This window comes from Trachurus trachurus (assembly GCF_905171665.1).
Source record: "Trachurus trachurus genome assembly, chromosome: 15".
Classification (NCBI taxonomy): Eukaryota; Metazoa; Chordata; class Actinopteri; order Carangiformes; family Carangidae; genus Trachurus; species Trachurus trachurus.
Window position 1 is genome coordinate 9,710,846 of NC_139906.1, and position 24,736 is coordinate 9,735,581.

At 40.5% G+C, this 24,736-nt stretch overlaps 1 long non-coding RNA gene across 2 annotated transcripts in view; it reads right to left on the reverse strand.

Moving 5' to 3' along the window:
* LOC310998204 overlaps nt 1-24,736 on the reverse strand; it is a 54,583-nt gene that overhangs the window by 6,652 nt on the left and 23,195 nt on the right. For both annotated transcript variants that reach the window (XR_014595983.1, XR_014595984.1), the window contains one exon: nt 6,266-6,382. This is a non-coding gene — a long non-coding RNA (uncharacterized lncRNA). The remainder of the gene's footprint in view (nt 1-6,265; nt 6,383-24,736) is intronic.

Here is a 24,736-nt window from a genome sequence, read left to right on the forward strand (position 1 = left end):
AAACCCATTTGTGAGTGATATTGATCACACACTCCATAGTTAAAATTAAAAATAACTTACAAAATAGGAAACTTACTGCCCTAATGAACTTTCTCCATTATGTTAATAGTATTGTACAGTATTATCAATAATCCTTCCACACTGAACACCACTAGAGAAGGTTAAGCCTCATCTTATAAAACATATATTGGGATATTTGACCACAGTGTATAATGTTGACTCTGCATATGAGCTCTCATGCTGAAGTATAAAAACTGGGGCATGATGCCACACAAAACAAATCAACATTTAAAAAATAACTAACTGATGCTTCGTCATCAAACAGAAAATTAAAAAAAAAAAAAAAAAAAAAAAAAATCCGCCTACAACAGCACAGAGAAACCACACAGAACCTCTGTCTGTTCGTCAGAGGTTGAGAAGCAGCCGTTTGCGTCAAGCTCTGTGCTGTTTGTGTCTGTCTGACGAGCTTCAAGATAAAAGAGCTGCAGTTTGTTTTTCAGTTATGGTAATTTCTTTTTTTCTTTCTTTTTTTTTTTGCACTGTGTTGGTATTAATGCTTCATGTTGTCTCCTCGTGTTGTTTCCTTGTGGTTACACATTTAGTCCCAGAGTTTACATTTTGTTTAGAAGGAGCTGCAGGTTTGAAGGTTTTCTTAGATTTCTTATGTGATTTGCATTTTTATTTTCTAAAAGGTGGAGATTGGTGTTTATCCTGGTGGCAATAAGGTAAAAGGACACCCACCGATCCTACACAGCATCCCCTGACATAAAGAGGCACAAAGCGTTGCAACTGTTTGTCGTCATTGCATCATTTGTAGTGATTGTGTGTCTCTCTCACATCTTATTACTGCCTTATTTTCAAATGATCCTGACTGTTGAGAGCTCTTTTACAGCATTTGAAGCCTCTTGGGATCAAACTCTTCCAATACTTTCTGTGCATCGCCTTGATGAATATTTTAAAACTTGGAAATGAGCATGAAGCCACAGAACTGTGGACAGAGGCCCCCTCCTGTGTCCTCTGCAGTTTCAGATACATCTAAATGCATCACAAATGTCCAATAAGCGCACACATGTACTGTACTGGGGAGATATGTGACAGAGTTTGCATCTTTTCACCACAGTCTTATATTGAACCTACTTCTTTCATAATCCTCCACTGTCTTCATTAATTATTATTTCACAATGTTACAATATTCCTTGTTTGTAGCCTCCTCCTCTGCCTCCCACTTCCTGCTATTTGGTTGCATGTACATGTGGACATCCGAGCACTCTGTAATTTTAGACATTAAAAAAACAAAACATTTGGAGTGGACAAAGTCTGCAGCACAAAACAAATCAGGTCAGAATCAGAGCGGACGATTCACTTTCAATCTGCTCTTTCTTTTTTATATGTCACGGCAGAAGGAGCTCATTTGCTGACTGCAGAGAGATGGATGTGGAGATAAAGCTGCTGTGCCAGAGACCAGGAACAGCAGAGGTGGGACATTTACCACAAATTGTGATCTGGTTGCACACACGCACACGCACACACTCAGACTCACACAGCTGTCAAAACAAATGAAAACATAGAGGCTCTTTTGCAAAAGACTTTTAAGATGGAAAATTAACATCTGTTGCTTTTGTGCTGGATGCTTTATGTGTGTGTGTGTGTGTGTGTGTGTGTGTGTGTGTGTGTGTGTGTGTGTGTGTGTGTGTGTGTGTGTGTCTGTGAGCGAGTGTGTTTGTGATTGTGGGTCTGAAGTTAAGTTTGGCCGAGTGCCTGGCAGTGTCCATACAGATGGGATGGAGGATGACTGGAAGCCGTCACACTGCACTTTCTGTTTCCACCCAGGGAACACACAGATGCACAACTGACTCTCACGCAGCACTTAAGAAAGTCTGTTAATTAAATTTGTGTCGCTGTCAGAAGAAAAATCTTCACAGGGAGTTCAATAGAGTTCAATTTTCATTTTTCATTTTAAAGAATTAAAAATCCCAGCAGGGGCTCCGCTCCTCACTCTGACCTCAACTCTACTGTACTGACTGGTGTGGAGACTCATTAGATATATTAAACTACCTTACATCAACTCTAATTATTAAATATTTATTCATTCATAAAAGATTACGTCAATGAATTACTGGCACATTTTCAGGAATACACTTATCGGAGCATCAGGTTAGTCTGGCCTGGCTTAGCATAAAACATTGCTCAGCCTTGCCTTGCTCAGCTCCTGTAAAGCACCAGTGAGGCAGTGGAGGTTATGTAGTGTAAAATATTATGTGTGTAATGGCTTAAAAAAACATAAAAACATAAAAATGTGTGGATCATATTAACGCTACTTTTTTTTTATAATCAAAGTGTGTAATTCACTTAGTATATAATCTTTTGTTTAACTTTTTACTCTGAATGTTGTTTTAATATTTTTTAATGTTTGCCCCTTTATTTGGATTTCTGTTACCTTGCAATGAACCTCTACTGTTAATGTATTCGTTACCTCTCAGTGAACTTTACAGCTGCACCAAAAACCCTCACAGGGCACATTCAGCCGCACTAGGATTCTTCTACTCCTGCCCTCTGTTCGGGGGCTCCTTGCTCCCGAACAGAGGGCAGGAGTAGAAGAACCCATGATCCACTTTCAAGATCAGGTTGCCAGATATGCCGTCTTGTCATAAATTGGGGATAGAAGAACTACCAGGGCCTCTCATCAAAAGTTGTAGGCAGAAGAACTAACAGGGCCTCTATCTCATCAAGCTGAGCAAACAGTTTTAACAAAGCTCCGAGTCCGAGCCACGGTGCAGTGATAAGGCGGCATGAGCATGAAAGAGGCGTGTAACAGGGAGAGAAGCCCCGGACAGAAGAACCGTCAGAAAGACCTACGATCCTGTAGCAGAGGGAGACCCCTCAGAGGTGCAAATAGCAGAGGGCATGGTGGGGTTAACGTAATAAATATGACAAACGACTCCAATAATTGATGTGAAAGATCGAGAATGAATAGAATGGAAAGAGGGTGGAGAAAATTATGATTTTGTTTGGTGTCAAAAGTATAAAAAGTCGGGTTTTGTTGACTGCAAAGTGAATAAAACTTTCTTCAGTGCTTATTTAACGACTTCCAGTTTATTTCATTGGTGTATTGAAAATATTGGTAAAGAGGCAAAAGACTGAACTTTGAAGACACATCAGTTACAGGAAGCTGTAACTGCAAACAGCAAAATACCATCTTCTCTAGGTTCTGTACAAATTATACGGCTTTCCAGTCTTTGTGCTAAGCTAAGCTAACCAGTAGCAGATGTGAGAGTGGCATCAACCCACCTCTCTAACTCTTCCCCAAACTGTCAAACTGAACCAAATCCTCTAATTACAGCTCCACGTTTGCTCCATGTGCAGTAGAGTCATCTCTCTCCACCTGGTCTAACAGCTGGCAATAAAGAAAATGTATTATTATATTATTAGTGGCCTGTAGGCTACAGTAAATAATACCTCGTCTCCTGACGTCTGACCTGCATCAAATAAAAATATGCATCTCATAATGTGGATTAAGTGAATGGGATGATGACAGTTATACTGCATAAAAATACATAAAGACAATAACAAGACAACAAGACAATTTACATCCGAGTGCAGTAACTGGTCACATTCAGTAAGTTGCCTTCAGTCCGACCATTAGTGCCAAACTGTCTGACGTTAACAAACACCAACGATCCTCTCACATTTGACAAGTTGATCCTGCAAATGCTCCAACACACACACACACACACACACACACACACACACAGAAATACGGGCTGCTGTCGTCGATCACACTTGAACATCTGTGACGAAATAACTGTGTCAACATGTTGTGACTGGTCTTGATTAAACAAAACACTCCCCTATAGGTTACTGTGATAACGCCGAGGGTGGTAATCTGTTAGTGTCAGGTTCATGTGAGTCCTGCAACTGCAGCAGCACATCTGGCATTACTCACTATTACACTATAAATATAAACACTTCATATGTCTCCAATCCAATTTTTTTTTTTACTTGCAGCATCGTTTGTTTTTTTCCAAATGCTAAATGCCAGTTGCTGTGCACCACACAGGCGCTGACACCAGTGAGGCCACGACATACTCACAGTATTGATCATGAGGACTCTGGATGGATTTGCACTTTAGTTAATTAATCTGAGCTGCAGCAGTGGCACTCGCTGTCAGAGAGAGTTAAAACAATCCAACCATCCCTCCTCCTCCTCCTCCTCCTCCTCCTCCTCCTCCTCCTCCTCCTCCTCCTCCCTGAGCTGCTCATTACTGTTTAGTCTGTTTGCAGCCTGTTGCAATGAAATTAATGTGCTGATGTGATTTTGTCTGACTTTATGTGCTGTATGTTTACAGACTGATTATGACAGACATCTAATTCTGAGCACATTTGCAGGGCATCCATCCACACACACACACACACACACACATACACACAGTTAAAATAGCTCACAGGTGCTGGTGCTGCTGCATGGAGCGCCACGTGACTTCAAAAACAGTGGTATGGTTTTTCTTCTCGGTGTTTTACCACCCCAATGAAAGTAAGATTAACCACTAACTGTTTTCTTTTTTTTTTTTTGCCTTCTGGCCACACGTACCTAAGAAGATATTTCCTCATCCTCCTCCTGCACAAGACTAATCGTATTAATGCCGCAGTCGAGAGGGAAACAAACAATCCCGCCGGCACTGATCTCATCCCAAGTCAGCCGTCACATCAGATATCCACATTTCTCACCAGATAAACGCAATTAAGTGTAAAAGCTGGGCAAGCATCAGGGAAACTTTAACCCTGATTTGTAAATAAGGAATAGGTAATTGGGATGAAGTTGGGCCAGATGTGCTGATTCCCCCCAAACACCACTGCTGTCAAAATACTCACTATACTATAAACTATAATGAGCTCTTAATTTTAGGACTTCACAATTGAGCCATGCATTGTAAGTGCAACAGCTGCAAGTTTCAGCAGCGCAGAAAGGACGATTAAAATGTTTAGTGTGAATTCAAATTAGTTGTGCGCCTCCAGCAACACACACGCTGGAGAAAATATGTTCACCATCTCCCCTTCCTGGAGTTGAATCATGGCCCGAAGTGTTTGTGTATGTTGTTTCTCTGTGTTCCCGATAAACTGCTGTGAGGTCACTGTGACTTTGAACTTTCACCTTTGCACACAAAAGCTTCATCTCTGAGTCCAAGTGAATGTTTGTGCAAAATCTGAACAAAACCCCCTCCCCCAAAGCGGTCTTAAAACATCACATTCAAGAGGACATGGCTGCGTTTTATGACCTTGACCCTTGACCTCTGATCACCAAACTCGAATCAACATGTTTGAGTCCAAGTAAATGTTTTTGTCAAATTTGAAGAAATTTCCTCAAAGTTTTTCTTTGGTATCACATTGACCAGAATGGGAAGGATGGACCCTAACCCTAACTCCCTATGAACCCAGCATCAACAACTCGATTTCAGGTGTTGAGCTTGAACTAACTGACAGTTTTCCATCAATATCAGCTCTAATTCTGTGAGGAAATTAAATATTTTCATATGTTGTAAAGAAATCTGATCAATAATCAGGAGATTATCGACTCAGATCTATGATCTGCTGACAAAACTCGACGGTCTGTGCCTGGACTGAGCTGGGTGGTCTCGACCCGGACACACAGACGCTCTCTTGTTAAGTTACAGCTAATTTTACTGAAACAAAACATTTCACAGGAAACTTCAAGAGTAATACACTTCAGTCTTGCTCAAAGACACGCCGACATACACTGACACAGACTGACACAGACTGACACACACTTACATTTCCTTCAACCACAGCCCTGCCCTGCATAAACCTTAATTTTCAGAATGAGGAAACGATCAAGCGCCACACTCTTGACATGATACGTGAATTTCTCCTGAGCTTTAATATTTTCTGACAGAACAAAGAATAACCACAAAAAGAGAACTCGAACAAGCTGCTGGTGGAGAAATGACATCGATGTGGGTTGGACAAATCTGACTTAGAGCTGGAAATGAGCAGACAGCAGCACAAACAGGCTGATATCAGGTTGGCTTGTTAAACCACATTTACTGCTCAGGGGGCTTCCCGTGTTTTCAAGGTTTAGGAACCTTCACATGCGTCATTATAATTATTAATATCAACTCATAAACATGTAACTCCACATGCACACACTCCAGACACAGCTACACAAAACAGGAATATTTCTGTCTTTATGTCAGATCAACAGGGAAGAGTGCCAAAGAGCACGGCTGTGTACAGATGTGTAAACTCCTACCAGATGAGCTGTGCCGAGGTGGTTTCCCCAGCCCTCGTCAGGATAGGTGAATGTGGTGGAAACCGAGCTGATAGTCCTGTGGTGGAAACTGTTTCTCAACCCTGTGCCTCCTCAGCCCTGCAGAAGAAAAGAAAAGAAAAAAAAATTCCCCATTTTAAGAAATCATTTTGCCAAGAAGAACCCGAGTCCCAAATTCACCTTTATCAAAACAAGCAGATAAACTGTCTGTTTAGATTCGTCTGTTGTCACAGCACTGTGTGTTAAACATTAAAATGCACTGACTCCACTTTTCTGAAGTGGTTTTTCTTTCCTAACAACTTCTAAAATGCCATTTCTCATATTTGCTTGATGTCACAGGCGTAAAAATCGGTGTTTCATTTCTCTGACTTTTGAACAATAAGTGAAAACCTTGAAGATTCAACACTGAAAGTCTGCACGCACAGGAGCATGATACACCATACACACGTTTTTTTTTTCTTTTCTACAAATCAGAGATCCTGCATAAGTGTTAACCCTCTTTGTGTGCAAGTGAACAAACCTCCTACACAGTTTTTCACAAATTAACGAAGACACAGCTGTTTAATCTTGACATGAACCAGGTTTGGTCTGTGCTTCGTCTGAGCCGTTACACACAGCTGACACACACACACACACACACAAACACAAGCAAATTAATTATACTGCATGATTTGAGTTACTAATAGAAATGAGGATGCTGAGACATTCTTTTAAAACATTGAAACTCTGTAATAAGGCTCCAAATAAAAACCAAAAAATTCTCTCTTTGATGTTATCGTTTTTCTTTGGCGTACTATAGTATCACACTTGTTTCAGCTGACTCATAAATGTCTCCGTATGAATGGTGCAAAGATGGAGCGGAGGTACAAGCGCACTCAGCACGCTGTTGTTGAAAAATACCCGCTTCCGTGCATGAAATAGCTGCACACCTACGTGTGTGCACCTGTTAAATATCTGGGAGCCACTGCAGCTTAAAAAAAAAATTGTAATTTTCACAAAGAAAAAAACTGACAACGAATCTGTTTTTGGCAACACTGACGTTTTTCTTTTTCTGAGGCGCCAGGATGCCCTCGGTCGTCAGGAATCAGTCGTCTTTCACATTGTAACCACTGAAAGACGCTGGATGACTACACCATGTTTCATAATTAAGTGAAACATGCCTGATACACATACGTTTCCTACAGGAGTGAGCAAGTACACACTGAATATACACACAGCAATTCCCGAAAGATTGTGAAAATAGAACAAACACATCTGGATCTAAATGTCTTCAGATCCAGGACTGAAAAATAAAACACACACACATGGCAGGGATAAAAATCTATCCCTGACATTTATCAGATTTTAAAGAATAATTTTCACAGAAATCCAACTCAAAGTTTAACCCCCTCCCTGACTTATCTACACGTTTCAAAGTCACAGGATTACTGGTTTTAGTCTTGTGATGAAGCTTTCTCACTGCTCATATGTGTGAGTGTACTGTTTGACACATGAGCCAATGTCTGAAAAGCCGTCCCACACAGCAGCCAGATGCAAAGAGGCCTCCGTGTGGGCAGCGTTTTGACTAAACCTGAAGCCTGTTTATGCACACACACACACACACACACTCTGTATGTATGTATGTCTGTGTTTATGGTTGTGTGTGTATGGCAACCAGACAGAGATAGTGGACGGAGATCTGATGTGGGTGGTCAACTTTTAATATAGCTTCGCATCTTATCTCTTGATTTCCACTCACCCATTTAAAATCATGTGTGTTATTTATATCTGCCCAGCTACAGGACACTGAATTATCTGTACAGTTTGTAGGTAAAAAAAAATCTTTTCTTTCCTTTCCGTCTCGTGCTTTTTCTTCCCACACACAAACAGTCACTGAAAAAAAGAAAAAGCTAGTGGCCTAGCGCACACAGTGGACACACTGTACAGTATGTCATAGCTAACCTCAACTATTCAACATAACCTTCAACCTCATCTAAAATGCAGACATAGCTGAGAAAACAAAAATACGACATATCAGAAGTTAAGCCACCAAATCACAGCTCGTCGTTACGGTGACTCATGATGATGACGATGGCAACAGAGAAAATCAAGCAAAGCTTCGTTCACACGAGGCTGCACAACATCTCATCAACTGACACATGGTCTGAAACAGATAAATACTGAAATATGAATCTCAGTTGAAGTGGAATTACAATGTTGTAATTTCTTGTTTTTTTCTTTGCACCATTTCTAATGTGAATCCTTTCAGAGACATGCACGTTATTACACTGTCTGCACTGGCTAATATAGAAAGATTAAAAAAAGACACCTAAAAAGTTTTTCTTGATATGTGTCTGTGTTTGCTTTCTCCTTTTAAGTTGTTTTCTTAAGTGCTTTGATCACGTCACATCAACAGTTCGGCTCTAACTGGTGTGTGAAAGTGAAAAAGTTTCTCTTATTAGTACCATGACTGATGTTACTACTACTGCTACTACTGCTGCAGTTGTTATTATGAATTAATAAAAAGCACTAGTACAAAAAAATACATAATTACAACCATAACACTTACATTATGACTAATATGACTAGTGTTGCTCTCACTACACCCCAACCACCATCACCGACTGCACGTCACTACACAGTCACATTGAAATCTGAACACGCAAGCAAAACCAAGCAGCTACAACATAAATGTGCAAAGCAAAATACATTATGGGATGTTTTTATAGACTGAGTCTTCAGGGAAACAGGTAGAAGAAATAACACGACATTAGAGTAGCTGCTGTGTGGAGGAAATGTAGTCACCCCTTCAACTTTCTGAGTTATAGCATAAAATAATGGGGCAATATGTTTGTTGTTTTTTATGGTGGCCTTTGACCTTTTGGATGTAAAATGTCATCACATGATTGTATCCTGTTTCATGTGTGTGCATGTGCGTGCGTGTGTGTGTGTGTGTGTGTGTGTGTGCGTGTGTGTGTGTGTGTGTGTGTGTGTGTGTGTGTGTGTGTGTGTGAAATCCTTATGAGATCACCCTGAACTTGACCTTTGATCACATCTGACTCTGATCAGTATCCTCCGTTTACTAATCACTCACTCAGTTCAACTCTGTCAAACTTCAAAACCTCACATCTCATCACAGGTTAAATCTTCGGTAGTTAACACGTGTAGAGACTGAAAACAAGATGTTCTGGTTAAACCACCGGTCTTTTCTGGAGGTCATCATCATGTGGATACATGAAGAAAGTATCGCACTGAAAAATCTCCAGCATCCCAAACAGCCTCCTAATCAACCACCATCATTTTGGACATGTCTTTAAAATCTTTAATTAGACACCTGGGAGTTCACTGAGTAGGCTAGGTACTCTTTGTATGATATATTTCTAAAACATGAAGGTTTTAAATTACCCAGCAGCACACATGTCTAATCCACATGTGCTGGGTGACCAGTTGTGATTCATTATCTCACCCGTGACTAACTAACACAGGATCCTCCTCTGATTCATGAATTTTAGCGGTGGCTAACATTAGCACACCAGTTAAGAGTGCATAACATGTAAACAGAACCACTTCAGAGTTAATGGGAGTCTCTCTGGGTAAAGACTAGCTGCCCCACACCTCTAACTCATCTTGTAGCTATCAAACAACAACACATCCCTTCATCAACTCCTCTCAAACTGTCACATATTTCAGGTTTGCATCGACTCGAGTGACCGGTGAACCAGCTGATTGTAAATTAACCTGATCCGGTGCATTAATTAGGAAACTATGTGACTCTCCTGTGATAATAATCTGCAGCCTCGAGTTCATCAAAATCTTTTCACAGGCTTTTCACAAACGTGACTGTAACTTCCATCCTGTAAAACCTGTTTTCACACATTAACACTGAAGAGGGGCGAGTATAAAATATTTGATGTGACTCACAGAGCTGCTGCATCTCTGAATTTATTGTTACTGTAGCTAGCTTTTCTCTGGGTAATGAGCCTAAGTGTTGGTAAAATGGATTGTGTGTTTTACTGTCCGGTAATTTCACCCCAACTTTTTTTTTTGCACAGAAACTCTTTATGACATGTTGCAACTCAATAGGACAAACTATGGCCTGACAAATGACAGACAGCTGAGTCAACTTCTCTGACAAAAGTTGCAACATCGATTGTGCATTTGACATTGTATGTCAACACGATGCTTTACATGTGATGTGTCAATGATGTGTCAGTGAAACGAGAGCATAAAGGAAAACTAGACACCCACGAATGACAAATCAATACATTGTAACAGTGATAAAATTATACATCTAGTAAGTTAAAGGTCCGACTTCTGTATGTTAATTTCATTAAATCTCCTGCTGTGGTTTTCAAGAGGTAGAATCATTTAGCTAGGCTGAACATGAGGCTGTAGGGCCTGGAGGTGGTTATCTTAGCTTAGCTTAGCTTAGCATAGCAGCATAAAGAGTGGGAGCAACAGGAAAGAGCTAGTGTGACGGTGTCCAAAGGTCGTGGGAGGACAGTGATGTAATGACACGTTCTCTGCATCGGAAAAGGCCTGTTTTCATACAGCGATATCTCCTCCAACCAATCAGAGCAAAACCGTGTTATTACCACTGAGCTGCATGTTTCTGGTTTGTCATGAATGGTGAAATATCGTGTGTTCACCTTGTGCAAAACAAATACTGGTTGTCGAACACAAATTATATTACAGTCATGTGATAAGAAAAGCTAAATTTACTGATAATTAAGGAAGGAGAAAAAAATGCTTCTTTGTGTGTGTGAAAATTCAGGTTAAAACCAGCAGCCACAGACAATCAGAGGCAGCTGTAGGCACAAGATGCACCCACCACTGCATCCTCCACATAAACAAGTGAAATGCTGCACCGAGAAGTGACACAGATGTGTGTTGTTCCCAAGAAGTCACATCTTTTTCTACAGTAAACTGAGGCTGTGAGCGAGCAGAGGCCTCCTGTAAAAATAGCATGTTGGCTGGTAAACAAAGCGGCTTCAAAAAGGAAGTGAGAGGTTTAATATCTGTGAGTTGCTGTGCTCAGCGGAGCACAGGGAAAATCCAGAGTCAATACATTTCAGCTCTCAGTACATGGCCCTTCTCTTCTGCTGCTGCATATTTACATTCAAGCTGAGGTTCCTATGCGGGTCACTGGCAACGTGCACAGTGGCACAATGACTCCTTAGAACAAAAGCTTTGCATTGGAGACGACAGCAAAGTGATGCTGCTGAGCCACGATGACTCAGACAAAGATGTGATCATTATTCCTGGGAACCTGAGCTCTGCTGAAACCAAAAATCACATACGAGTCAGAGCAAAGTCTCTCACCCGTTCACTGCTGAGAAGGTGCTGCAAGCATCATTACCCTCACTAAACGTCTGGCTCCCACACAGTAACATTAACAGACAGAATGGGCTCAAGGACAGATCATTAAGTCATCCCAATTAAACATTTACTGTACATACATTGTTCCAAAAAGATGCTGTTTTGAGGAATAATGTGCGTGTAAGCATCAGCATCTGATGGATTCAATTCCAATTTCTGCTGTTTACCTCAAGATGAAACCAGACAAAAACACAAATGACAGTATGTGTGTGTTCATGTGGTTTTAAACACAACAACAGAGACCATATATCAGGCAGGATATGGTAATACCTAAACATGTTTACTTACACACATTCACACCCATTCTCCAAAAGAGAAAAAACATTTTTTTTAAAAGGTTTCAGACGCTTCACAGCTCATTTTCTGTCAGACACCATGATGTTCCACCTGACTGACCCAAACCCAAACAAAGCCATGAGGCGGTAAAAGGCATCATGGTACATTTTCAAAACAATGATTCAACATCCAAGAACAACAACACGGTGCCGTGATCAATATCACTCCAGTCACTAAAAGAAAAAGAAAAAACAATCTGAAGGAAGATGAAATTGAAACTTTTAAATCCAGAACAGCCCCTGACAAGAAAACATAATAAATACGGACCGGTATCTACATAATCTCAACTTATCCACAGACACACACCCACTACAGGAAAAGGCTCACAAGCTGTCACAGGTAACAATGCATGTGTGAAAAAAAAAAAAAAAATAGAACTGCTCTGACGTAAAACTAAAAGAGTTGTTGAGTAATTTATAAATGGTTCCTGCTCGGTAAAATTGAAGGAACCACCATTGGCAACAGAAGAGTGGACTTGAGTCATGTGTAATGTATCAACACCAATCTCTGTCACAGTGTTTTCCTCAGGATGTGAAGTGTTGATGCTGTGACAGAGAGAGAAGTGGAGCATAAATATAAGTGGGTGATGATTTTTTTTTAAAATGATACAAAAAAAAAATAAAGTGCTTTGAAGGTCAAGTCAATCCTCTACAGATCTGCACTACAGCAAATATTTAGAAATGTCAAAGCTCTGAGATGTTAAATAACATGTAATAACGTCAGCACAGTGTTTCCTCTCATCTTTCTATTGCTAATTTTAATTTCAGATGCATACGCCACAAAAATAAAACCATTAGTTACTCATGTTTGTTACATTCTCGCCCATGCAGCTGCACAGCAACACAGAAAACAAGTAGTGACCTCTAAAAGCAAAGGGCATGTCCCGGCTCCAGCCAACAAGATACTACTCTACGTGAATCACAGCTCGATCAGTTCTGCAGCTACAGTCTGTGAGTAAAAAAAAAAAAAAAAGGAAAAATAAACCAGACCATCTCCTCTGCAACACAAATATACAAAATAATACATATTAGAAACATCCTATAAGGTTCCTCAACCTTTTATGTTTTGTTTACTCCACTTCCTCCTTGTTTATATTTCCAAAGACTCCGTCCACACGTGTGTAAAACTAAAGACTTCCTTTTCTGCCTTTATTAAAAACCCCACATGTACAGAAGCCGCCCCTCCCTTTGCCACAGAGTGCTTATTTTATGAAAGGTGACAAGAAATGATGAGGAAACTCTGCCGCGAGACCATAATAACCAAATATTAATTCTAATAAAAAGCTGCGTGAGTAAATATATATTTACATATTTTAAACATGTCAACAAGAATTTAAAGTAACTTGATGATAATATATCTAAATGACGTGGGGAGCAAGTCTAAAAATAAGGCCTTGTCTCTTGGTTCCTGAAAAGTTTACTTCTGGGAGATGTGAGGATTTTACTTTGACGTCAACAATACGTCACATCTGGTCACATCTGTGCTGCTGAGTGAGTCTTAAGTCTTAACGGCATGAAGCAGTGTCTCTACGTTACAGTACGTGCTGCAGAAACGTCGCTGGTTATCTTAAACAAAGCATCAAATCTTGTCATGTGCCTCCAACAACGATAAACAGTCTCTGATTTGAATGTGTAAATGTCAGCCGGGACAGATGATGAGCAGCAAGAAGAGGGAACAAACTGTTTTCACACGTGCGTGCAAATAAATACATAGGCTACTACACAGTCCTGCACACACACACACACACACACACACACAAGCTACAGCACATACAATATTAGCATCGTGACAATATATATAGTCCACACAGCTGTGTACAGAAATACACACATGTACAGATGGGAGATACAGTAAACTGAAAGAGAAACCGAGCCTCGGTGCTGAGTCTCCAGTTTTCTAAATGAACAATTGATTATTGATGATCGTCTCAAAAGATTTTGATTGTGTTTTTGCCGGTGGAGGAGGAGGAGGAGGAGGAGGAGGAGGAGGAGGAGCGTGCTGTTTGAAAAACATCAGTCCATAATCTCATAGAGGATGAGATCTGGTGATTGTGACAGCAGCAACACGTGACTCACTTCATTTTCATACTCATCAAAACATTCAGAGACGCCTGAACATCCTGAGTGGAAGAGTCCGTGTCTGAGTAAATAACCTGACGCTGGTTTAAAAACACCGGTCGGGTCAAAACAGAATTAGCTCGATGCTACGATGAGTTCACACTGGTGATTCTTTAAATATCCCATCATCCATCCGTGTCTGCACATGAAGAAAGACATACATCATGCATACACACAACAATGATAATAATGGCAATGATTATAAAAATTAAAACACTAATGTTAATATAAACAAATGGACATAAATACACACAAGACAAAATATGTTCATGCACACACAGTCACAGAATAATATACACACTCACAGAAACACACACACACAGTGAGAAATAAATGTGCATGTTCATACACACACACACACACGCACACACTATATGTATGTCACACAAGCAGACACGTGTTCACTCCCAGTGTGGCTGTATAATTAGAAGTGTTGGTAATAATTGTACACACACACACACGCACATATACAAATACAATTACTGCACTGTGCACCAGTGGTCAAACCTTTACACCCTCACAATTATATGTATGTGTGTGTTTGTGTGTAAATATATATACACATATACACACACACTGACATGCACATGGACACACACACAGTCATATGAGAAATAGTATAAATACACACAGACATACACAAACCCACAGAGCTGTGTACACATCACATAACTTACACATACACATATGATAACAGACACACATACACACTTAAAAATGTATGTAAATACACACACACACACACAACAGAACCACATAACTGTCAAAAATAAAACACACTCACGCACATGTAAACACATGATTGCACATTGGTTGTGATAATACAACATGTGTAATGGCATAAAGACACACATCCTGTTCATAAACACACACACATTAAGATAAAGAATCACAAGACATGTAAATGTACACACACACACACACACACACACTAAAATGTTCACATGCTGTTAACATACAGTGTACACACTCACACAACCACACAGCTACATTAACAGTCAGAAATAAAATCCACATCAGCTGACATACACAGGTACACACTTGTTTACACACAAATTAAATATTAATAATATATATACACACACACACACACACACACACACACACACACACACACATATAATATATAATATATACACACACACACACACACTGTACACAGCAACCTGCACACTGACAATGTGACACCTTCAGGAGACAGCATGTACAGACAGCACTGTACACAGACTGTACAGACAAACAAACACTATACACACACACACACACACATACAGAGAGACAGAGAGAGAGAGAGACAGAGAGAGAGAGAGAGAGAGAGAGAGAGAGAGAGAGAGAGAGAGAGAGAGAGAGAGAGAGAGAGAGAGAGTAGCCTGCCTAAAGCAGCCAGGAATAGACAACCACAAAAACAAAAACACAACGATCTATGTGCTGTCTGCACGTGCACACACATGAACAGACTGAGACATGCTGCACATGTACTGTTCATTCATACACACAAACCAGAACGTAAAGGTTAACTGCATTAATATACACACACACACACACACATACATACTCACATACGCAGTCATGAACACACGGAACGAGTCAGCGAGGTGGATTAGTCAAACAGTCACTGATGGCAACCAAGTGATGCCACCCACGGACTCTGAGCTCGCAACACCGTCTAACTGAAACCATAAACATGTTTATATTTATTTATTATCTCCTCTCACATCAGGCAAAATGTTAATATAATGTCTGACATTTAATATCTCACACCGACTCTGCTGCTTGCAGCCATTTTCACACAACTCCCACAACAGTCATTAGCCTAATAATTAGTGGCAACAAGAATGACCAATGTGTCAGTGTCATTAGCTGTGACAGAGTTATATATATATATAATACACAGCATCTACTGCAAATTACAGTGAGTATAATTTTACTGAATGACAACAAAACAAAAACAATAGTGGATTTATCACCCAGCACAACAATTGACTACAGGTTATAAGAAAAAACAAGAAAAATGCCAAAATATTTATAAAGCACCCCTCAAATGAATTTTAACACATTGATAAAAATGTTAAATTGCATTGAGGTCGTCCACAGAGGAAAATACAGTCAAAACAAATATAGTTATATGAGTAATTAGAGAGTAGCAACAACTTTCCCTTAAAAAAAAATCTGAATCATGAATTAAAGTGTCAGAGCAGGGTCATCAGACCAAATAAATATCGTCAACATTGTGCTCACATGAACTGTGCTGTGAAATATCATGAGTGTCATTTTGAAACTGCTCATCTCAGTCACAAATAAACCAGAGAGAAATGATCAAACACACACACACACACACACATACGTATGGCAGAGAGAAATACAGAACTTAAAAATATGCAAACGCTCAAATAAGTAAAAAAAAAAAAAAAAAATGTCAAAGAAAAGTTGTGAGTCAAAGTGCGAGTTGGGATGAGGAGGGTGATCCTGAGAAATGATCGACAGCAGGAGTTTTACTTTGAGCAACAGCAGTGAACACACAGTGACAATATTCAGCCACACTCGAGTCGTTTTTTTTTTCTCTCTCTCTCTCTTCTTCATCGTTTGCATGCATTTGTTGTTGCTGAAAAGGTTAAAAGATTTTATTTTTTTCCAGTCGAAACTGAGTGGGTTGTCAGAGAACCGAACATTTCACAAGGCAAATTTCCCCTGGTGCTCTGGTAATATTATCACTCCAAAGCATCATAGTTTCAGTATGACTTATGGATTTATTTATAAGAAGAAAACAAGCCTGACACCAATTAACACAAAATACAGTCACAGCACACAGCTGCACGTCTCTACACACATACACACACTTATGTTGTTTTTAGCAGCACATTTTGAATCAAACTGAGAAAGAAATTCGACACAAATAAATGTCATGTTACAGTTTCACTATCAGCCTCTCTCTCAATATGACAAATAATTTTATAATTCAAATTAAAGCTCATGATAATGTTCATATTGTAAAAATTGACATTGTGTAATTTAGCTGAATCAGTTTAATTTCAAAATGAGTCACATCACAACAACAAAGTGTGTTTTAAATGTCACTGTATAACTGCACATAGTGAGACAAATATATATAAAATGATCCTCTGGTTGTAAGTTATAGATAAAATAGTGTGAAGTTAAAACTAATAAAGACAGACAGCAACTAAAAAAGAAAAAGAACCGTTTGCCAACGCCTCCACCCACTGCTATGACTTTATATGTCACCTTTAAAGGACCATCGATCAAAGTATTTCTCATTCTGATTCAGAGTTTCACTATTACTGCTGGTTTTATTTATTAAAAAACACAAACCTGAAGCAAACAAACCACACTCTGCGCGCAAATACAGACTCAGATAATTACTTAGCATCCACTGCTACATCGACATCGACAGTGTGACTGTGTTTGTCACATGTAGAAACCCCGGGGTGCGTTCAGGGGCCTGTGACAACAGCAGCAGCCAACCTCCGACTACAATTTTCTAGCCTCCGACAAAAACCGTGAACACAAAGTCAGATCAGAAATGAGTTGGACAATTTTTCCCCACGCAGCAGAGACTGGGTTTGTCTCTGTGGGACGTAAGCTGCCGTCGCAGGAGACTGCTCGTCCCCATCGACCTGTTTTTCTATTTTTCTCAAAAGCACACCTGAAAAAACATGACATAATCCAGCGTGACTGTACCGCCTAAAAATATAAAAGGAGAGACAGATGAGCTTTACTCGGCGTCTTTTGCTATCAAAATTAGTCAGAGAGCAAAAGGGAGAGAGGACGCCGAGGCTGGGCTTTGATGCAATCAGCCGCGGTGTGCGTTAGAAAAAGTGAAAAGGAAGCTGAGAGGATGAGACACACGGTGGGTAGGAGAGCTGAAAATCTGCTTTTCCTCTTTCTCTGCCGCTGATATTTTGATGTTGAAACAAGGGGGAGAAAATGAAAGAGCAAAGTTCGAGAAAGACTCAGATAAGGACCCCAGAGCAAAATAAAAGACACTCCACAAAGAAGAGCAATTTGGAAACCTATTGATTTATGCATTTAAATAAATAAAAACAACACTTTAAAAAAGAGAGAGCCCTTGATCTTTTTTTAGTTTCAGTTTTAGAACAAGAGCTCGAATTTTGTTTCCTCCATTTTTATGTTACTGGTATTTTAAAGTGGCAAGACAAACAGTAAATAAAAGAGGTAGAAAAGGCAGTAAAAGAGGAGGATGTAGGTGGATTATTAAAACAGGAAAAACTGCGACGAGCCTTTTGATGTACGTATATTTAAAAAAAAAAAAACGTTTGCCTGACATTCTGTGCTGTATTCACTAGTCATAGTTTAAATTTCACTATGAAGCATTAGTTTCTAAAACGTGGGTTCAGGCTGAATCATGTCACCTTTAATGCCTCATCGATCAAAGTAGTTCTCTTTTTGATTCAGTTTCACCACATGTAGAGGATTAGAAGAATCTACTTTTCTACGCATGTGTGTTTCTGAATGTTTTGAACCAGAGACAAGAAGAGAAAAGTGAAATAAAAGGATGGAAGAAGCCCCCACCCACCCCCTCCAAAAAAGAAAAAAAAAGATAGAGAGAGAAAAGTGAGATGCTGGTTGAAATTGTGGTGTGTGTGTGTGTGTGGAGCTGCTGCAAATAAGAGCTCAGACAGAGCAGAGAAAGGTGGGAGGCAGCAGAGACAGAACAAAAAAGTTCGTAGGAAGAGCTGTGGCCTAAAAAACAGGCGTCTCCATTTTGAAGTGAGATGTGAAAACGACACCACCATCTGTTGAAAGTGTTGAAGTGGTGAAGACTCAGCCAGTTATAACCAGCACACACACACACACACACACCTCCACACTAACTGAACCTGTCCTGAGATAACTACCCCTCTACTTTCACACAAACATTATCATGATTATTTATTATTTATTCTATTATTCTATAGACTTTATTATGGGAATAAATGATCCTATAAATCAGTTCATGGCGTAAAAACGTTGGAACGTGGTGATCTGAGTGAACCTCGGCCTCACGTGGTGTTGACTTTACTCACTGTGACTAATATCACGACCTGGCTTGCCTGCAGCTGGCGTCAAAGAAGACGAGCTCGGAAAAACTATGTGGAGAAAGTGAAAGAGTAACACTCTCCCCCACCTCAAAAGCTACAGCGTAACGCCCTGGAGTAACTGCACATCATGTCCTCTGTTTGTAAAGATGTGGTGGTCTCTAACCCTTAACTGCTCCCTACTGTATACTAGTGCTATCAGCAACCATCTTAGTGCCTGTCGTGCATACAGTATACAAACACAGAGCACAGAGCCTCATAATAAGACACGTTTACCTGAAGATCTAACCACTAATTTATGGACACACCTGTCAGGGATGGCACACACAAGTCATTATGAGGGATTCACTGGGGCAAAGGTTACGTATTTTACTTTTGCTACAGGGAGAGACAGCCAAAGAGCGTCTTTAATGTTTCTATACGAGTTCACATTTTCCTAAATATCAAGTGAGTATGTCAAAATAATTATATCATAAACAGGCCTTTGTGTATGTGTGTTATGAGATAGAAAAAGTACATTGTAGTGTAAATCTATGTGTGTAATGAAAAAAACAAAACAATGTGTGGATCATATTATGCAATTTGATATAACAATAGTGTGTGAATTTCAATTAACTTGTTACCTTTCAGCGAACTACACTTTCCACCATGCTGCCTGTTAAAAGGTAGAAGACTAGAGTGGAGGAGTCAGGATGTAACACTTTATGTCCTGTAAGACGCCAACTAGAAGAGGCAATGTCAGGCAAAGCCCCCGGCTGCCAGTTTAAAGAGGGGAATGTAGTACCAGAGGAGAACCTGGTTGGGGTGAGAGTGGAGTCCACTGTGGGGTTAGTAGGGAGATCGGCAGGCATGATAAGAGTGTGTAGGAGAGAGGGAGGAGGCCTGGGAGGATACTACTAGAGAGGAGAATAACCTCAGATGTGAGAATAGGAGAGAAGTGTGACACCTGTACAGGACAAGTGGCCGTTCAGCGAACTAGAAGAGGTCAAAGACAGAGTGGCGCCATCATATACATGACTATAACAAGTGTGGTGTGAGGAATGTGCTTTTTTCCCCCTACTTTTTCTGTGGGCATGTTTTTTTTTTTACTATAAAGCAAAAAGAAAACTCTACTGCATTGAACTCCAACTTTCTCCGGTGCCTGATTTGAAGAAAATATGAATTATGAAAATATGACTGATGAGGCAGAAGTCTGGAGTCAGTCTTCAGGACCTGTCACAGTCATGGTACAAACGTCTGAGGCCACTCGTGGGGTATGGATGTTCGTTTTGACGACGGTCGGTGTGGGTGTTCACAGGCTATAGGGGCTGAACGCGATCTTTCTGAGCCATTTTCACTTCCTTAACTTTACTCTGCATTAAAGGTCCAGTGTGTAACAATTGGCAAGGTTAATTGGCAAAATATCCTATCCATGAATATTTGTGTAAGTGTAGGGGAGAGCGGGGTAAGTAGTGCCAATTTTTACTTAAATTGCCTTTAAAGCAAGGGGATTATAATAATGCCCCCAACTAATATATGTACACATAGTTTAGGATGTTGTGCATCCCTGGGAACAATCACTTTGAATCTTAAATTAACTGTTTCAGAATAGCTTTAGAAAAAAAAGTGGTTTTGTGGCACAACTTGCCCCCGGTGTGGGGTAAGTTGTGCCATTAGAGAGAATACACTGGGGTAAATTGTGCCATTAATAATTGAAGTAAAACAGATCATTTTAGTCTCACAAATGATAATGCTATATAAAAGCAAGACATTCAATACAAAATTAAAGCCAGAAGCGACGATGATCGGGCCCTCGCTTGTCCCCATGCAGTCGCGGAGGCCTGAGGCACACTGGGGGCTGTGGCGCAAAGAAACGCCATGTTTTGTTCATCCACCAGGCTACGAGCACAACCAGACTGGGCAGGTGTGTTCAGGGGCGGTCCCTCATCACACATGTTAAGTTTCAAGCAAATCAGTGCCACTGCCATGTTTCTCCTATACACAGACAGCACTGCCACTGGCACAACTTAACCCAGGCCCTTTGGCACAAATTACCCCAAGCCCAGCATTTTGAGAAAAAAGGATTCCCCAGCTGTTTTGAGCTGGCATCATGCTAACTGTATAGACTCATGGTGTAGCTTAATAAAGCCCTAAAACATGTGTGAACTGTTTTCAAAGTTGTCTATAATTGTTCAAACACGGCAATCAAAAAACCTTGATCATAGAAATTTTACTTTGGAGGGCAAAAACTTGTTTTTTGAACATAAATGTGCTTTCCTCTCAAGCCATGTGTCTCTCCCGTTTTCTAGATAACAGGGGTGGAACTACTTGCCCCACGGCACAAATTACCCCACTCTCCCCTATAATCGCTATAAAATAAAATTTGTTGTTGTTGTTGTAGCCTTATAATTCTTCTTCTATAGCAAGGGTCTTGCTTTAGAGAGTGTTGCCATCTTGCGCTGCCCGAATGGAAAATCCGGCCAGCCAGAGAGCATGTTTTGCGAGTTTCGTGTTCATAAATAAACCAACGGAGAAGAAGGCAGAAGTAAAGAAGAGGGAGTAGGAAACAGCAGACATATCACAAAATGGTTTACTATAGATCTTCACCTCATCGCCCCATGCTCCTGAAATACTCTCAGTCATTCCAGTCATGGTAAACAAGGTTTTTGTCCTCAGAGGCCACCGTCACTTTGCCGACAAGAGGGGTGAGCCTGAGCGAGAGAGTGAGCGTTGCAAACTAGAATCTGAACGCTAGATATCACCGTTTCCCCCCCATATTACACACTGGACCTTTAAGTACAACAGCTCTACAAAAAACACATTAAATGCAGCCTGTACTGCTGAAATCACAACCCTCCCTGCAGCGATGGGTGAAGTGAAAACAAACCACATTCATAGGGTATAGAGACTTAAAGAGTAGACACGCTCGGGGGTCTCATAATACACCTGCCACTGGTGCCGTTAATCACACAGACGCTGTCCCTTGCAAGGCTTCATCCCATTTTCATTAGCTGCACGTGTGGCAAGAAGCAGAAGTGAGGTGACATCACACATAGGTACTGTATAGGGGGGTGCAGCGCCCGATCATGTGACTCGTCCTCCTTCACTTCCTCTCACCGCTGGGTAATTTGAGGAGCTGTACATCACATAAGTGGACCGATGCACGGTGAGAAGATGGGAAAGTAAACATGTCTACCCCTCCGCATGCTCAAATACATGCAGACATCAGTGGTTCCCTGCAGAGAAAACTTTCTGATAATACAAGAAAACTGTTGATGTTTCTAATTTACATCAGGAATGAAAAGAAATGGCTGAAAACCTGAGCAGCTTTACACCTCTGTTAGCTCATTATTGGGCAATGCTTCCCAGCAACAGGCAGCAATAGGAGAGAAAACAGACAAGCAGATCCACAAGACACTCTATGCACATGATCATAAACATGCAATTCAGTTAATGTGATGTAGTTTTACGAATTATCAACAATAAACCTAAACGTGTCCTTGATTACAACATAATTGCGCATGATGTAGCGTTTAAACTTTCACGTTAAACTCAGCGTAACCTTCACTGTGTCTTTTAAATCGGCATCAGACTGCTCAGACATGAGAAAACACCCTGATCGGAGTTGGATCGGATTCATAAACAGATGTTCATTCATTCAATAAAAACAAGCCTGTGCTGCCTGTGAGTGCAGCGGTTAAGCACCATCAGGTGTTCGCTGTACGCTGGGTGGCCTCAGTGATGCAGAACAATCTGTAGTTTAGTTTCCAATAAGTCTGGAGTCGGGCCAACAAGAAAAAACAAAAAAACTGCCTGTCTCTGATACACAGCTGCACAGTTAATCCACAACTAGTTTAGTTTTAATGAACCAAACAACACTATTTCCGCGTCTTGACATTGAGGTTTTGAATAATGAGGCCACAAAAAGTATGGATATTAATCACATCATGATATATTAGGGATAGATATCAGTGTCTAGAAAACTAATGAGATAAGATATCCTGATAAAGTGTTACTAATGTGGAAAAATCAGCTAATAAGAGAAATTTACGGAGGCCGGAAAGTTCAGAAATCTGTGCTGCTGAACAGTGAAAGAAAAAACACAGACTAAATCACTGTATCGAAATACCAACGACCCCAAGACACTGTCTGGCTGCTCTAGGCTTTAATGGCTTTAAAAATAAAGAGCTGGCAACATGGAGGTCCATTAGTAAGTGCCCATTTCATCCACTTACTCATGTAATCACACGAGCAGAGAGCTGCAGCGCTGAGACTGTGTTTCGGGTGGACGCAGCTCACAGCCAGTGTAAATATGAAAGCTCGTAACACTGTTTTCTTTGTGGCCAACAGTGAACCTCTGTTATTGGCCTAATCTTATACCGATGTCTTCATTTATTTGCTCAAATCTGCCGTTCTACTATCGCACCGACACATGGTGACATTAAATGATCCCACAGAATAGAGAAGCACCTGCTGTTTCCAGATGCACTGAAGCTTATAGAATAAGAGCACCAACGACTCCCACTCTCTTCCTATATGCAAAGCGAGAAGGATCGAGAAACAATGAGGCCTGTCTGCTCAGATGTGCCCAGGGTTACCCAGGGTTACAACGCAAAGCAACCATTACGCAAGAGGCCAGAGGAGCCGGACCTGCCTCGGTGTCAACCTGATGGTATTTACAGTCGGGACACCTGGACGTCCAGTCACAATGCAAACCCAAACCCGAACAGGAACCAGAGCTACACTTCTCTTCCACAAAATGACATTTCTATATGTTTAGGAAGACATGTGACATGTGTCGTGGCTTGTAGTGATGTTTAGGGAAATACTGTGGTCTGGCCTGATTTTGAAAAAACAAAGAACAAAAAAAATGAGAGACGTGTTAATTAATGTTAAACAGAAACCACAGTTTTCTCCCTAGAGTGCTCGTGTAGCCTAAACCTCACCACAGATGGGAGTCAGGACGTGAACCCTGAACTTTGGTGTCACAGTCCTGCGCCTCGTAAAACCCGTGATCCATCCCGACGACTGGAAGACGACATAGTCAAAGTGTAGAGCTTCATTCAGTCAAAAAAAAATGCTGCTTCTCAAAATAAGTCAATGCACAAATTCAGTTTACTATATAAACATAATGGTGTGTAAGTTTTTGAAAGTCTCTCTTCATAGAAAATGGAAATACGGACTATCACCAGCCTTATTTATTTATCTATTTTCAAATCTGACTTAAATGCTTCATTATTGAGTTTACATTTCAGCCCAGTGAGTGTTTAAAACAGTGCAGCACCAGTGGGAGTGGAGGCAGTTCAAGCCTCAAGACGAGAAATCAACTGTGACCTTTAGCGTGGGTTTATGACTTAAATAGAGAAATAGATCAGTCTACCACATCTCTCTCGTTGCTCTTTAAAACTTCACCCCATGAGCAACACAACACAACACAACAATGGGCAGAGATATCAGTAAGAATAAGAGGAGAGAGCAGAAAGCTGCACAAACATTAAATATCTGCACGTGGAGTTTAACAAGAACAACAACAACAAAAACATCCCCGAAATTTACACTTTAGACATGTTGTTGCATCTGATGTTATCTGTCTGTCTGCCTCACAATGT